Raw genomic sequence first — 15,412 nt, 5'->3', positions numbered from 1 at the left:
CGCTTAAAGTGAGCCTGCTAGCCAAATGGTGAAATTCTGGGGGGGGAAAGAAGGATCAAGAAAGGAAGAATGCTATGCAGATGATCAGGAGCAAAAAGACTTGAAAAGCAGGTACAGCAGTGGTTGCTACAGAGCTGTAATCCTCTGTACTGTTTGTCTCTCTCAGAGCTTAGTTTTGAATGTCGTATGTATGTAGTGTGTGTGCAGAGGCATTGCTAGCAGTGTTTTAAATTAATGCAGACAAAGGAAGGGAGCACGGCAAACGCTGCTTTAGTGCTTTTCAGATTCGCTTACTCTGCAGTTCAGTTGAATGCTGTTTTTCAACTATTGCACTGTATAATGGTGCCTGGCCTCTTTCTCAAATAACGCTGAGCTGAGCTGCTGTTGCATTGTCAGATGCAGGTTTTGTTCTGGTGGGGCAGGGGGAAAGACTTAGGCTTTGATGTGCCAAAGTAGGGCATTCTTGAATGGGTCAAGGATCACTCTTTACTATGTCTGTTTTCTACCTTCCCACCTCAAGAGCTAAAGTTAGTCCTACTAAACCGCCGTGGTATTTTAACATGCTGCCACCGTAAGGTTGTTTGGGTTTTTTTGGAGAATAGGACGTAAGGAATTTGAGCTAATATTTCTAAGGTTACAGATAAGACTGCTTTGGGTGTCAGGTATCTTAAGTCGTGATATTATTATTAAAAAGTGTTGCAATGGGGCAGGCAAATCAGTGCAAGCTGAATTACTTCCACAGTTTTGCAGGCTTTTGGCTGCAAAGAAATTGCAGTTATTTGGGGTACCCTTATTGCCCTGTATTCGTAGGAAACCTCATTTGTCACCAATTTCTATTGGCAATCCTGGGCTATCAGAGGCAGGAAATGTGCATTAACCTTTATACATGCTGGTAGAACTTTGGTAACTGTAAGCCTGCTTGCTGAAGTGTGCTGTTAATGATGCTTGTTTAACTGGTATTGTGGACTTCCTTCTGTTTGTTAAAATGTAAATTCCTACAACATAAAGACCTTAGACGGGAGCGTTTCCTTTGAAAAGCAAGATAACTTGTGCTAGAGATGTCCTCATTTATTAAGCTTGTTTTCTGGATATGGTTTTCTTACTTTTCTGATGTATATTTAAATTTGAAACCGTAACTTTAAAACAGAAAAAAGTAAAATGGTTAAAAATTAATGCATGGATTTTGGTGGTATGAACTATTTTCTTCATAGAACTTTTTTTTTAAGAATAATTTGTCCTAATCTTGATGGCTTTAAAGTATTAGATTGCTGTTGGAGTTGTGTTTGTGTTCTGGTGGCTGGAAGGTGGGGAAGCTATTTAGATCCCCCCAACATTGTTACTGTGATTTTTTTTTTTTTTTGTTTGCTCACAAATTAATTTAATGTAATAATATTCCCTGCTACAAGCAAATTAGGAACAACTCTTCATATACCAATTCTTTTTACTACTCCATAACTTGGCTGGATCTAAACTCCTGTTTAAAGAATTGGACGCTTTTAGTGAATTTGTAAATAAATCGCAACTGCTGCAAATCAAATTCAAACAAGAAATTGAGATGAAATTTATTTTTCACATGCTCTTTGTTACAAACCCCATTTCATCTCAGAGCCAAAATAGTTTAAAGGGCCTTTTCATGGTTGGGAGATTTTTAGCTTTGGAACAGTGCCCATAATAGCGGTTCCTTGTGCTGTGATTGACTTGAAGAAAGTTCACGTTTCTTAATCAAAAGCTTTACATTTTAAATCTTTATGAAAATGCTTTGGACTGGCACTACCTGCAGTACCTCAAATCCTTAACACATTCAAAATTCTCAGTGCTAGAGTTGTTTTTAGGCTATTTTAGTGAAGCAAAGGGAAGAAAATAAGATGGTTTGATGGAGTTATTGGCATCTATAACATGATTTTGCAAATTCTGGAAGTAGCTGGACAGAGATGGAGTTCATATCAGGCAGAAAGAATAACCTTCTTGTTAGCTCTTTTTACTCTTCTCCTCTATTCCCACTAGTGCAGGTAGGGTTACTTTGCAACTGAAAGGCACTTAAATTCTAGTAGGAGCCTTTGTCTATGGGGATTAGATTAAAAAAATCTAAAGCGTTCTTGAGTGAAATACATCTGATGGATTTTTTTTCTTGTTCACTTTCACGTGACTCAGTTTCTCCTCTTGTAAATTCCTGTTTCACCCCCCATAAAGAACATAAATGCACCCTGAATACAAAGAGTTTGTATTTTTCCTGTTCACTTACAGCTTACCTGCACTTCTTGTTTCTTTCTGATAAGTCTGCTTTCAGTGAGGTACTAATATACATCACAGAGTGGCTCAGAATTTGTCCTCGCTGTTTTTATTTATCTCTAAAATACAGAAGAACACCTGCCTTGCACAGGTGTTGAGCAATTTTCAGTGCTTGTGGAGGGAGCCTTTCTGGAGGAATATGCTAAATTCAAAAATAGTTTCAACAGACTTATTTCCTTTTCTTCCCCACACCCCCTCCTTGTGTATCCCTAGTGTTGCTGTTCAGTGTAGGTACTCCTATGTCATGGACTGCAATGGAAATGGGTTTTGTTTCTTTCTGGTGAACCATGTCCCAAAACATGGCATTAACAGAGACTCTAAGAAGAGGCGTTTGAGTCAGAGGAAAATCTGTGAAAGGTGCTGTTAGCAACTGACCTGTAGTTGGGAGATCTTGTTCATTGAGCAGTCTGGTTTTAAGTGGGAGAAGAGAGCTTTGGTAAAAGCAAAAGATAGGTCTGTACTAAATCGTGCAGTCTTTGCAGACTAGCAAGAAAACAGAGTAATCTAGTCTTTAAACATATATGAAAGTTTTTGACCTAATTTATAATATATTTACTAGCCTTCCTAATTGGAATTTTAGTTGGAATTATTCTGAGACGGTTTGTTTCAAATATGAAATTAAACACTGATGTGAATATGTGGTCTTTTAGAGCAGTAGAACTTGTCTTCAAATCGTTGCTAGTTGTCATGGGACTGTACAAGAATTACTAGGAAAACCTGAGAATTAGAAGTGGTAGGAGTGTATTTTACCTTGTGGTGTCCATGTTAGATTTTTAAATGCTGAAACTATTTCCTCATCAACTGTGTCACTGTTCACTTTGATCCCACCTCATTCTGAAGTCGTTTTTCTATACAAGAGATGAGATGTATTTCCTGATATCATTTAACTTCTCCCATATAAGGTTTCATTAAAGAGCTGGAACTGAAGCTGAAAAATGTAGCTGACAAAGAAACTTTCAGTACAGGAGATGCAGAAAGAGTAGCTACTTACTTAGGCTCTGAAAATCGTGTGAACTTCAAGCCACTCCAGAGCTTAATTTAGTGGAAGACTGGCTGGAGAGGCTTAATATAGACAGCTCAGATATCATGTGGAAGCTCTAATTTAGACATGTATTGATATAAGAGGCCCTGAGCTTATTTTTATTTGTTGCTGGCCAGACTGCTGCTTTGCTTCCCTGCTTTAACCCGGCTCTTTAGCCTCAGGAAATGCAGTACATTGGCAACTGTTGCTGCACAACTACACCTCATTGTACCAGGGAGAATGAAGGAAAATTGGCCTTCAGATACTGGTGCTTGTTCTGGTTTAGCCAGTTTTTCGGTGGAGTCTTCAGTAAGCTTCTTCTGTACCGTTCCTGGTAACTCTGACTGGGAAGGTGAAACAAGTAGTGGCTCCAGTCAGAATATCCTTCTGCTCTCTGGGATGTGTTGGTGACTCTTGAACTTGGGTTTTCCTTTTCTTCCCGTAACTGAAGTGTTGAGAAAAAAGACAACAAATATAGTAGGGAAAATGCTTGCCTCTAAGTTGGGCAGAAAGCAACTAATTCAGATGAACTACCCTCTTGGTGTTTTGTCTGATATAAAATAAAACAAAAGAAAGCAGTCTTGGGTTTGTGTGTGTTGGAATGGCAAAGTCTTTAGGCCAGGCAAATTCTTCATTCTTATGTGCCTCTTACAGTAAGATGCGAGTTTGTCAGGATTTCTACTCTTTTTCTTTCCTTTTTTTTTTTTCCTAAGGTGTACCTAAGCACTGTTTTGCTTGTGTTTTTCCCAGTATTGTAATTTAAACTTAACAGCTGTTACAGCAACAGAGCAGTAATTTTTAACTCTGTTCAGAAAACTTCTTGTTTCTGGCATGGCCGTTAATGTGACGTCAGTAGGAAGGTCACAGTGTAACTGATGTGACTTGCCCTCTAGTGAAAGTGTCATGGGAAAAACAAATGGAGGACTGGGTTCGCTGTGTGTTTACAGTAGCCATGGAAAGTTCTGCTTTGCTAAAATCTACATCAAACTTACGGGGGGAAAAATCCCACCCACACTCTAAATCTTTACTTAAAAAAAAAAATTGCTTCCACATATCTCTTCAGTTCTGCACAAGAATTTATTTGGGGTAAAAGAATCCTGTTGGTGTAGAAGCAGCTGAGGGTTTAGCTGTACAAGAAGTGCTTCTGAAGCATGTGTTCAAGTTCTGGAGTAGGTGTTGATATCACGCCAGACACCTTGGAATTGCAGTGCTTAAATGTCATAAACTGTGATTGTATTAACTGTACTTATAACTTCATAGTTGGAGATTCAGTTGGGATGTATCATTTTGAAAGCTACTATTGTCTTCCATGTGAAGAAGTATTAATACTTCAGCATCCTTACAGAAGCTGACATGAAGTAAATGGGAAACCTTCATGTTTATAAACTGTTTAAGTTGGTGGTGAATGTTCCACTACTTAACTTCTCTGTGAACAGTTCCTTACTCGGTTAATTTTTTGCTGTTAAGCAGGAGAACTCAGTTCTGGAGATAGTGTAAGCAACTGGTTATTTTTGGTGTTAAAACGCTATTTAATTTCATGAAGTACTATCAAAATCATTCTGTCTTCTTCAGGCTTGATGTGCCCTGCATAGCTTTTTAAGGCTCTAACTTGCCTTTAACTCTGTAGCTCTGAACTTTGGATAATGGAGGATCTCTTGCAGTTTTGCTGTAACAATCACAGCATGCAGTGAAGCAACAGAACCCATGACGTAGGCATCCACACAGAAGTGACCTAGGCAAGCCTTTTAATCCCTCTGTCTAATTACTGTTTTGTAGTCAGAAAAATAACTGTGTGTTGAGAGCATTGCAGTTGCCTACAAAATGTCGCATACTTTATGTGTTGTTTATAATGACCTCTAGAGAAACAATCATGGAAGACTGCTGAGTTGCAAACTAATATTGATAATCTGAAGCACATTTAAATATGTGTTTCTAACATATTCAGATTTTACAGTCAATGTTGCCTATAAGGCAAAAAAAGTTACATTTTCAGTACAGTGTTTTGAGATTGCCTGTAAATTATCTGTCACCTGGGGAAAGAAAATATCTGTTCTGTTTGTGGTGGGCAGGGATGGGCATATGCAGTAAAGGCTTCCCTGAATGTACAAACGGTTTTTTTAGTCTGCCTCTTCAGTCTCTCATGTCATCAGACTGAGCTGTGGGCCTGTTACTAGGTCTGCTGAAATGTTTTGCACTGATAATGTACATGTCTTATAGTTGAGAAGTTATTTTTAGCAGCCTGGTTAGATTCTTAGGGTCACTGAGGGACAGAGTCCTGGCTGAGAGCTGTAAAAGGGAGCTGTCGATGATTTGGAATGGGAATGGGGGGATGATGTTATAATTCCCAACTGTTTTGTCTATTTTGGACTATGTTATTTCCTGGTAGCTTGCAAAGACACATTTATTGGGTATCCTAGCTTGTGTTCAGCTGGGAATAATCTGTGTTGTTGAGGGGAAAATGGTAAAATTGCATGGGGGAAACTGTCCTTTTTCACTGTGATGTTCAAAGGCTGCCTGGATCTCAACAAGCTGATACCTTTGAACTAGAGTGAATCTGAGAAGTGTTGCATTAGTGGAAAGGCTCTGACCTGAGACAGCTTGGATGAAGTGGGAGTTACATTAATTTGTACACTGTGTTTCTTATATGCAGAACTTCTTTTCTTGATTGCACAGTAATTAGGGAAGGGTGATGCAGACAGTACCATTGAAGAAGGAAATTGTTAGAAATTGTGGAACCTTTAATTTGACCTTAATACTTGGCTACAGGCAGCTTTTTAATACTTAAAATTTGATATTTAGAAAAAACTCTTTTGAGCTTCTATTTTATTCACAGAACAATTGTACAAAAAGAAAACTGAAGTAGACAAATAGCACAGAGCACAAGAGGGGCCACCATTTTACATGATTATGTGCTACATTATGGACTCAAGGCAGGAAAGCTGCCGGTTTTTCCTGGTGGCAGAATAGCTTGTGAAACTCCCCTAAATACGTTGCCGTGTTTTCCCCACTCCTCTCTTCCAACATTCTTTTTCTTTTTTCTTGTGTGTTTTTGTTTTAGTGCTAAATTCAAAGGGCATCCATGGTGTTTCAGTCTCCATGTGTGTGACTGAGTGAATGTGCTTTTCTTCACTTCCAAGTTTATATTTGCAAATAAAATCTGCAGGTGGGGAATTTAAAATGGAATGCAAAGCTGTTTGAGATGTCTCTAAATGACATACTTGGAACGCTGACACATAGCCGAAACATTTCAGTGATGTGTATTTCATTGCTGTGGGGACACCAAAGATAAAGTAAGGTAGGCTATGTGAGTTGCTCCAGTGTTTCATAAAAATCATGTTCCATGCAATCAAAGGTTTGCAGTAGTGAAAGATTAGACCTCTCTCTTTGCTATTTATTGTTAGGTTTTTTATGTTCCACCATACTATCTCTTCATATTGAAGTAATGTCATCCATCCGATATGGAAAAACGTGGGTGGTTTTGTTTGTTTTCAATCGAAAATATCTTTTGAAAAGTCTGTTGTCTTCATTCCACCAGCCAGTCAGAATTGGTTCACACTGAATCTCATTTCTTCATATTGACTGATGGGCATTGGTCCTGCTGAGACTCTTCTGTGGCAACTTATTTTTGTGCCATATGTGCTGTCTAGCAGATATTGTTGAGCTTAATCTGGTGGTGCAACTTGGCTTGTGTAGGATGTTTAACTATAGGAAAAGTCTGTGTATGGTACTTCAGCTTTGTCAGGTCAGGTGTTTTCTGCCCACTGTTACATCTGTCACGTAGAACATGTGGTGTATGCTGAGTTGTGTGCAAACTTCTAAGCTAACGTTCTGCTTGATTGTTAAAACTGTTTCTAATGTGTTTGAAAAATATGGACTGTAATGATTAAAACCTGTTGGCTGTGGTGGTGCCCCTTGTCTTGCAGCAAGGGGAGAACTCATGGTAAATGCACACTGTATTGTGGTGGCTAACCATTAAATGTTTGGATTTAAAGACTGATGGCATACGTCTGTCACTGATCCCGGTACGTGTCCTGGGGAACCGAAGAATGATGTGGCAAGTGTCCTTTGTAGTTGCCTTCACTTTGCGCTGTGCATGACTTGGCAGCACTGTGCAGCTGTCGTGTCAGCAGGTATGTTTGGAGCAAGAATAGAGCATGTGTAAACTCTAAACTCTTCCTGTTTCTATCTGTAGGAATATACTGTACTGCTGTGCATTAATGTACATCCACATTACTTTAACCAGAATTGTTAAAAATTATCCAGGAACAGAACAGATTCGTTTATCTTTAGTGACAAATTTATGATGCATGACTGCAGAAGCAAGCTGCGTATCTCATAAGAATACACTTATGCAAGGGGAAAAAGGGGAAAAATCTATCTGATCTTGGAAACTGACTGCTGCAGTTAAACACCATGCTAGTAAATTGCATACGTACTCCAGCAGCCAGAAAGCAATCTTTGTGCTAGCTTTGTCTGGGGTTTGTATGGTTTCTTAATTGCACTGTAAATTGGTATCTCTTAATTGGGGCCTTTGAAAAGCAATTGAACAGCTCTGATCTTCTTTCAGTGCCTTCGGGTCTCGAAGAGTGGAAACCTTTGTAGTTACACTATTGTATAGAGGTTAGAGGGAGAAAACCTGTTAAAAAAAAAAAAAAAAAAAAAATCCCAAAATGTAGTGCCAGTTTTTAAGGGGTCTTTTGTTGAAGTCATTCCATGTTTTCCTACTTGACTATGTTTAGTATAGATTATCTGAAGACCATGGGAGCTGCAAACCATTTATCTGTTCTGTATCTATGTGGCTGTGTGAGCACTCATTAGGCACCAGGGCTCTGTGGAAGACCAGATAGGTGGGGTTTTTTTCTGTGTAGTTTTAGAATATGTTCTGGGACAACTAGTTTCTTACCTGGCCCTTGAGGCATACTGCGCAACTGATCTTAGCCTAGAAAGTTGTGGATCCAAATTGAGTTGCTGACCTTTTTCTCTTGCGTATTTATATGCCTTCATGTTTCTACCGCAATCATTGCAGGATAGAGCAAGACTGAGGACGAGGTTGTTTCAGCACTGCCTCATCCCACTGAGAAAGCGGCAGCATTCCTTACTCGAATCCCACTGAGAAAACAGCAGCATTCCTTACTCAAATTGCACACAGGTAGTTTGAGCTATGAGGAGGGGGTGTGCAGGCAGCTGGTGTGGATTTTGGTGCCTGTGGAGTGTGGACTGAACGGCGTCTTTGGACTAAGGGCACGAGTGGTGGAACTACAGACCTACCATGGAAATCTGTAGATCTGCCAGAAGTAAGAGTGCTAGGAAGGTTCTGAAGCAGCTTGTCTCTACTGGGTCATTCAACCCATAGGGGCTGTTCGGGACTTAGTGCTGCTTAAGAGCTGGATGCCTTTTTAACTATAGGATGGTGGCTTATTTTGGCCTTGACACCAGCAGCTGCTGGTGTTGACAATGATGGAAGTTTACAAGGGAATTTTTGCTAGGTCTGAGTCATAGGAAGCTTTCTGTGCTTCCTGATTTGGCCATGGAGATTCCAGCCTAATGGTGAATATCAGTAGGGTATTTTGATGATGAATGTTTATTAAATAATACAAATGGGATATGTTGCACACTGTTTTTTCTTCTTTTCCTGTTTCTATGGTGAGGAACAGGTGTGTGAAAACTGAGCTGTACCGCTGTGGGCCATGAGACCTTGCACAACCATAAGAGTGTGTGGAATAATGGAATGTTACAAAGCAGCAGTTTCATAGTGATGACAGAATATTTAAATGAGGAGAACGGAAGGTGGCTCCTGAAATTTGGAGTCATTTCTTTGCGGAATCCTGCTCTTGGTACAGATGAATAAATAGTATGTTTATGAAAACAGCCTGGATCCAGCACAGCAAGGGAATTAAGGGTGGTCTAATGTGCCTGTGTCTCTACTCTGCAGCAGAAGTAACTATGATGTTTAATTCCTTGCATCTTGGTAAGGGAAATATTGCAATTTTCTCTTTAGGATATGGTCTTCTATTTTGCTTGAACTGCCGCATTAACTGATTGGACTGCTATGCTCTTCTGACCAAAAGGATGACCAAGACCTTGTTAAACAAATCCAAAACTATTAACTTGTATGGGGCAGTTGATGGCATGGAGAGCTTTACTGCTCTTTGGCACGCTTTTCAGTGTCATTTCAGCATGTCTTGATGAAAATTCTGTTAGACCCCAAACCCTCAGGCAGATACACTGTAATATACTAGCTTGGTTGTGCTTAAAGCGTGACTAAATTTAAATGAGAATCTTTTCTACTTGAACCATAGGACTTAAATAGGCTGACTTCATTTTAGGGACATCAGTGCCTATGTAGAATATAGAAGTATTTTTCTAAAAACTTGCTCTTTTAATCATGTGCAGCCCTTTCCAAGCAAGTTCATTTTTTCCTGGCTGCCACACTAAGTTGCAGATGCTCCCCAGACCTTCTTGAATAGAAAGGAGAGTTTCATATTTTATCTTGACAATAATAGAGATGTGATAAAGCTCTGAGGTCTGATGCTTGAACGTCTTGGGCAGAGAATATAAAATTAATGAGAGCTAGATAATGAAACTGAGGTTGTGCAGTCTCAAAGCATTTCTTAGAGTTGGCTTCAGCTGTTGCATCTCGGCTTCTTTTTACTTGTTATAGCTCAGGTAAGAGTTTGTATGTCAAATGAGCAATTTACACAGGGAACTTACAGGCAAGGAAGTCGGTTCCCTTTGGGAAATCCTGTTTGTATTCAAGATTGTACTTGTAGGTCTCGCTTTCCATTTTGTTTGTTGATCCAGAAATCTGAATCTTCCACTACTCCCTTGACAGAAGCTTTCTTCTTTGTGCATGAGTAAAAAGCATGAAAGTCTTTAGAACAGTCAGACAATTGCTTTAGCTTTAGTGATACTTTCCTACAGAGTTTATAATCTTCTTTAAATGTATCTGTGTGTGCTGAAGGTCCAGAAGATGTTTTAGTCTTAAATCTGGGTAAATATTATTGGTTTTGTTAAAGAAACTGAGTATTGGGAATTATAACTTTGTGCATGGGTTGAGGAAAACTGAATCCTAATTGTCTGAGGCTCATAAGACCTTTGCTGTGCTAAATTTAGATCATGAAAAAATGTTTTGAAGAAAGACATTTCTAAGCATTGTGATATATTTGTATTGAGAGATGTCATATTTTAAACTGAGGCGGGAACATTGCTGATATCTTTATATTTTTTCAGTTGAATGAAGAAGGGTTTCAAATGCTGTTTTTTCCAACCTTGTAAATCTACGTATCGTTCTGTGTACTTTCACCTTTGCCATGTGTCTGTAACATTTTACTGACTATTCAGTAAAAAGAGAAAGTTCCTCTCTCTGGCCAGCAAGAGTTGCTTTTGATACTATAGGGAAAAAAATCACTTCCAAAGAATGTTTATGGAGAAATGTCACTCTACCAATTGTATTGTAGAGTACACACAGAAGAAAAAAAAAAAAAAATCCTTGACATACAAGAATGAAGATCATCAAAGAACTGTTTCCCCTCACTGAAAGCTGATTTGGTTGCTTGCCTGAGGCTGTTGATATACTCAGAATGCTTTCTGACCTGGTGCTAAGTTATGAATAAGTCATAAGGCATGCTGATAAGTGGGAAACTGAATTGACTGATTGGTAAGTAGGTCGGCTTGCCTAGCCCACTTACAGTAGGTCTAGATCTCCATCAACGAAGATTTATATATAATAGAGCAGGAGCTGGCAGGTGGCTCTTTGGTCAAGTTCGCTCTTACTGCCTGTGCCATGAGTCTGAGTAAGCGAAATCCAATGTCCAGTACCATCTGTTGTGCATTTTGGAGAAATACGTATGTGCATGCAGGAATTTATCAAAGGACAACTTCAGGATGCACCATATTTAAAGATTATTTAAATTATTCTCCAAAAACTATTTCCAAGTTCTTTGGAACCACTTGATCGCTCCTCATGAAGAGACTTCAGAGTTCTATTTTTGTGATCTTTCAGGGAAAGCCCCAATGCTGGATTTCAACTTCATTGCTTAATTAAGTAAGATGGCTTAGTCTGCAAATGAAGCAAAACCAGCATGTATTACATTTAATTTGCATTTTTACCTCTTAGCTTGTGCTCATGTGTAGTTCTTTCTTGTAAGATGATTTGTTGTTGTTGTTTTTCTTTGTTTAAAGACTGCATCATAGTGTTGCACTGGCCACGTTCATTTTAATACCCCTGGAATTTTCTAAAAACTTTGCCTGAAAAACTTTGTTAGAGTGACTTTGACTTTAATGGCACTAAGCCATGGATTATTGGCTCAGTTTCCTAAGATTCCACAGCCTGTTGTTAAGATAAACATTTCTAGGTTCCCAAGAACACAGACACGTGTATATGGGAATATGCTGGGTATGCAGAGCAACCTTTAAACAGCAAATTTATATTTTCATTCTTGATGTTTACACACAAACTTCATAAGTAAAAAATGGCAGAATAACTGTGCCAGTTATTAAACTACACAGTAGCATTTCGAGAAGGGCTGTGAGATTTCTCTCTTTTGTGTTAACTTCTGTGGAAGCAGTCCTGCTTTGGAATGGTGTGTGTTGAGATGCACCCGCGTTAGTCAGCAGCTTGTGTCTCATTTGCTGGGAAGTCCATGTGACCAAGGCTGCTGATTGTTCAGGAATTTCTGAACACTCCTCCATACTAGTACCTCAAGTGACTTGTAAGGTCTGAGTATCCATAAGTGTTGGAAATTTGGCTGTCTCTTTGCTGAAAAAGGGCCGTGATCTGTATTTCCCCCCAGCCCAAAGCTTTAGTGAGGGGCTGTAATAATAGAGCTTGTGACAGAGCTGGGTTCGGTTCACTCATGTCTTCTCAAATGTAAATAATATAGCTGAAAGCATTGCTGCCATGCATATCTACTTAAAGACAACAAAAGAAAATGGATATGATGCCTAGTGATATTAACAGCCAGTTAAGAAATTGTGGGATAGGTTCTGAGCGGTTCTGTATACTTCTAGGGTTCTAAGACAACCTTGAAGAGCAAGGGAAGTTCTCACTGCGTGGGGCCAGTTGCTGGAGCACGTGGGGAGGCTTCCTGCTGGGGTGTGAGGACTAGTGATGCTAAAGAGCCAAAGCAGAACTTCTTGGCATGTTACTCAGAGTAGGAATTGGTGGTCTGGCTGTCCTGGAAGGCAACTATCTTTAAAATTGCTTTCAGCAATTTTACTTGCTGCAAAAAATGGGATGTTCTTACTCAATGGACTGTTTTGATTTGTGGGTTTTTTTTCTTCTGTATAATCTTTTTATATGATTATTCAACTCATTCCGAAGCAATAAGCTCAGTCTGAAGGTATGTGGATTAGGACACAGCAGGTATGGCATGTAGGTTTGGTTTTTTTTGTTTCTGTTTTTGTTTTTTTTTTAGGGCAGTTTGCAAGGAATTTCATTCCTTTTTTCTATCAGCTGGTTCCTCTCATCCCTGCTCTCACTGTCTCTATGTAATAAAAATAAAGAAAAGCAGCTGTCTTAGTTCTGTCACATTTTGCATAAATGCTTTCAGGACAGCTATTAAAATTTGAAATAATTACACTTCTCCAATCCCATAAACCAACATTTTTTAAGATTTAAATTATTCCAACTCTGTGGAGACTCTTAAAGTTATGGTGAAGGGTGAGAAATTAAAAAAATCCTTATGTAATAGGAGGAAAAACAATAGTAATGCAAAACAGGATAAAACCCCCTCTCCCCTTCTCCCAGGTCTTAAATCATGATTAATATCAGGTTTGAGTCAGTCTGTTCTTTGTTTAGGATTACTTGGCTAAAACTCTTGGCCCTAATTTCTTGGCAGTTAGGTTAATTGTATCTTTGTTTAAACAGTAGTAGTTGTGGGAGGATCCACCATTCTAGCATGAACTTTAAGCTGTTTTCATTGATTTCCCTTTCTCCTGCGTCTTGTCCCGAAGAAGAAGATATGACTTGGCTGGCAGATCAGGTTTTTGGCTTGGAATGGTAACGTGTTTTGATTTGACTATTTTTGTCTGCTGCTGGCTGTCTTAAGCCCAGACACTGTTCCTTAGGTTTGCTGGGTTTTTGTTTTCACCTTTACTAGTAGCTAATTTGTGTGTGTCCAGTGTGTTTATGCCTCTCTCCTCTGTTCTGCTTCAGGTCAAGTGCTCTTGCCGGTCTTTCCTGTGGGTAGGAAATGAGCTCAGGACTCAAAAGCACACAGTGGTGTTACCTTCTCAGCTGCATTTCAGAGAAACTGTGGTAATCCCACAGATTCTCCCAATTAGTGGAAAAGCTGTTCCTAGTAATTACCTGTCTTTTGAAAGTCTTTGAGGCTTATGGAAAAGTAAAGAAGTGGGGAGATTCATGCTTTTGCAGTGTATAAACAACACTTTTCAGGCTTCTTTTCTTACTGTTCTCATGCACACTATTTGAGGACCTGGTTTGCTGCCAATGTAATAGCTTACACTGTACTAGAACTGTTTGACAGATCTCTGTTACCTGCCTTTTTTTTGGTGGTACGAGGAGATATCCTGGTAAGCAGCATATGTGTTCATGTACTGAAGTTCGTGTTTGTGTACTTGCTTGTGTATTGACTGTGTACAAGGCAGGAGTTTGTACATGCAAGAGCACCCTGATACCAAACGATTTGGTGGTTTGTTTTCTGGTGTGTGTCTTTGTTTTAAGTAAGTCATTATATCCTTTCCTTCTCTTCATCAAGTATTTAAGAGTGCCCTATGGACCCATCTTGTATTTATCTACCTCAGCGAGTGCCTTGCAGTGCATGAATGTGAATAGAAAGTATTTTTGGGGTGTTTATAGTTTGCATGGTTGTGTCTTTAAGCTTTGTTTTGCTACCTGATTAATTCCTCTTTTGAGTGGGGATGCTGTTCTTGTACAGGCTGCACTAGTGAGGGGGGTTGAACAGCTTTCCATTTCCAAGGCAGACAGTGTGTCTCACTGAGATCTCCCAGCCAGAGTAGCGCAGTGCATTGCAGGCGAGGGAACGCAGTAATTTTTAACCACTTTATTCGTTCATGAGTGGAGAGGAGTGAGTTTCCTGTCCTACATTAAATAAAAGCAGAAGGAGCTGTAAAAAGTTTCCAATGTAATGTGAGCCTTAAAAAATGATGAACTATTTATAGAACCCAGCAATATTTGCCCCAAGGAACTTGAGAGCAAGTGTTACATAAAGCCAGGTGAGAGCACACACACACTTGTGCACCCACAGCTGCCAAGGTCAAACCCAGGGCTTGTCCTACAGTCTGCTTTCACTCTCCCTTGGCCTGAGGGGAAGCAAGATTGATTGGCTTCTTCAAAAGGCCAAACCCTAGTGGTGAGAAACTTTGGTTTGTGGAGAACAGTGGGGTGTTTCTTTCCTTTTTTTTTTTTTTTTCTTTATTGGGCTTTTTATTTGTGATGTTTTGACTTGCATTATTCTTTAAGAAAACATGGCTGTGTCTTGATTGATGACTTAATGGTCAGACGAGGCCAAACAAGGTCACAGCAGCAGCTTTGGCAACCTTGAGAGTAAGATTTTATGCTTTAGTTCTTTATAATATTGTTTAAGCATCTTTCTGACGATTGCTGCTGCTGTTCTGGCTTTTGTTCTTTGGTGGTGACTTTTTTACTCTAAATGAGATTGCCATGCTGCTGGCAGGTAGCCAGGCATTGTTCTGGTTTTGGATCCCGCCATCTATGTAGTACTTGTTGGGTATGAGGCTTTATTAAAAAGTGGTTTTAGAAACCCTGCAGTCCTTTGCCTGAAAACAATCTTTAATGGTGTCATAGGCAGAGCAGCCCCTCTTTTGGGAGGTGTTTACCTGAGAAAATGCTTCATAGCACATAACTTAACTATTGGGTGTTGATACTTCTCTGAAAAGGTTGCATTTGGCAAGGCAAGAGAGTTCTTAACCCCACTGTGAAGGGGAGCGGGAAGGATGGAATGTAGTTTGAATGTAATGTAATATAATGCTTGAATAAAAGTGTCTATGTGATGGTGGGATAGCAGACGGCTTTGATGTGACTGCCTGGGTCACTAGACTTCAAAGCACTGTTAAAGCGAGGCATTGTTTCCTCCAGGGTAATCTAGGAAAGATGTTTGA

At 39.5% G+C, this 15,412-nt stretch overlaps 1 protein-coding gene across 1 annotated transcript in view; it reads left to right on the top strand.

The window, feature by feature from the left end:
* The window catches only part of TRAK1 (trafficking kinesin protein 1), a 133,989-nt gene that overhangs the window by 25,430 nt on the left and 93,147 nt on the right, over positions 1-15,412 (top strand).

This window comes from Cuculus canorus, chromosome 2, assembly GCF_017976375.1.
Source record: "Cuculus canorus isolate bCucCan1 chromosome 2, bCucCan1.pri, whole genome shotgun sequence".
In the NCBI taxonomy this organism is placed as follows: Eukaryota; Metazoa; Chordata; class Aves; order Cuculiformes; family Cuculidae; genus Cuculus; species Cuculus canorus.
This window is presented reverse-complemented; position numbering and strand designations above follow the sequence as displayed.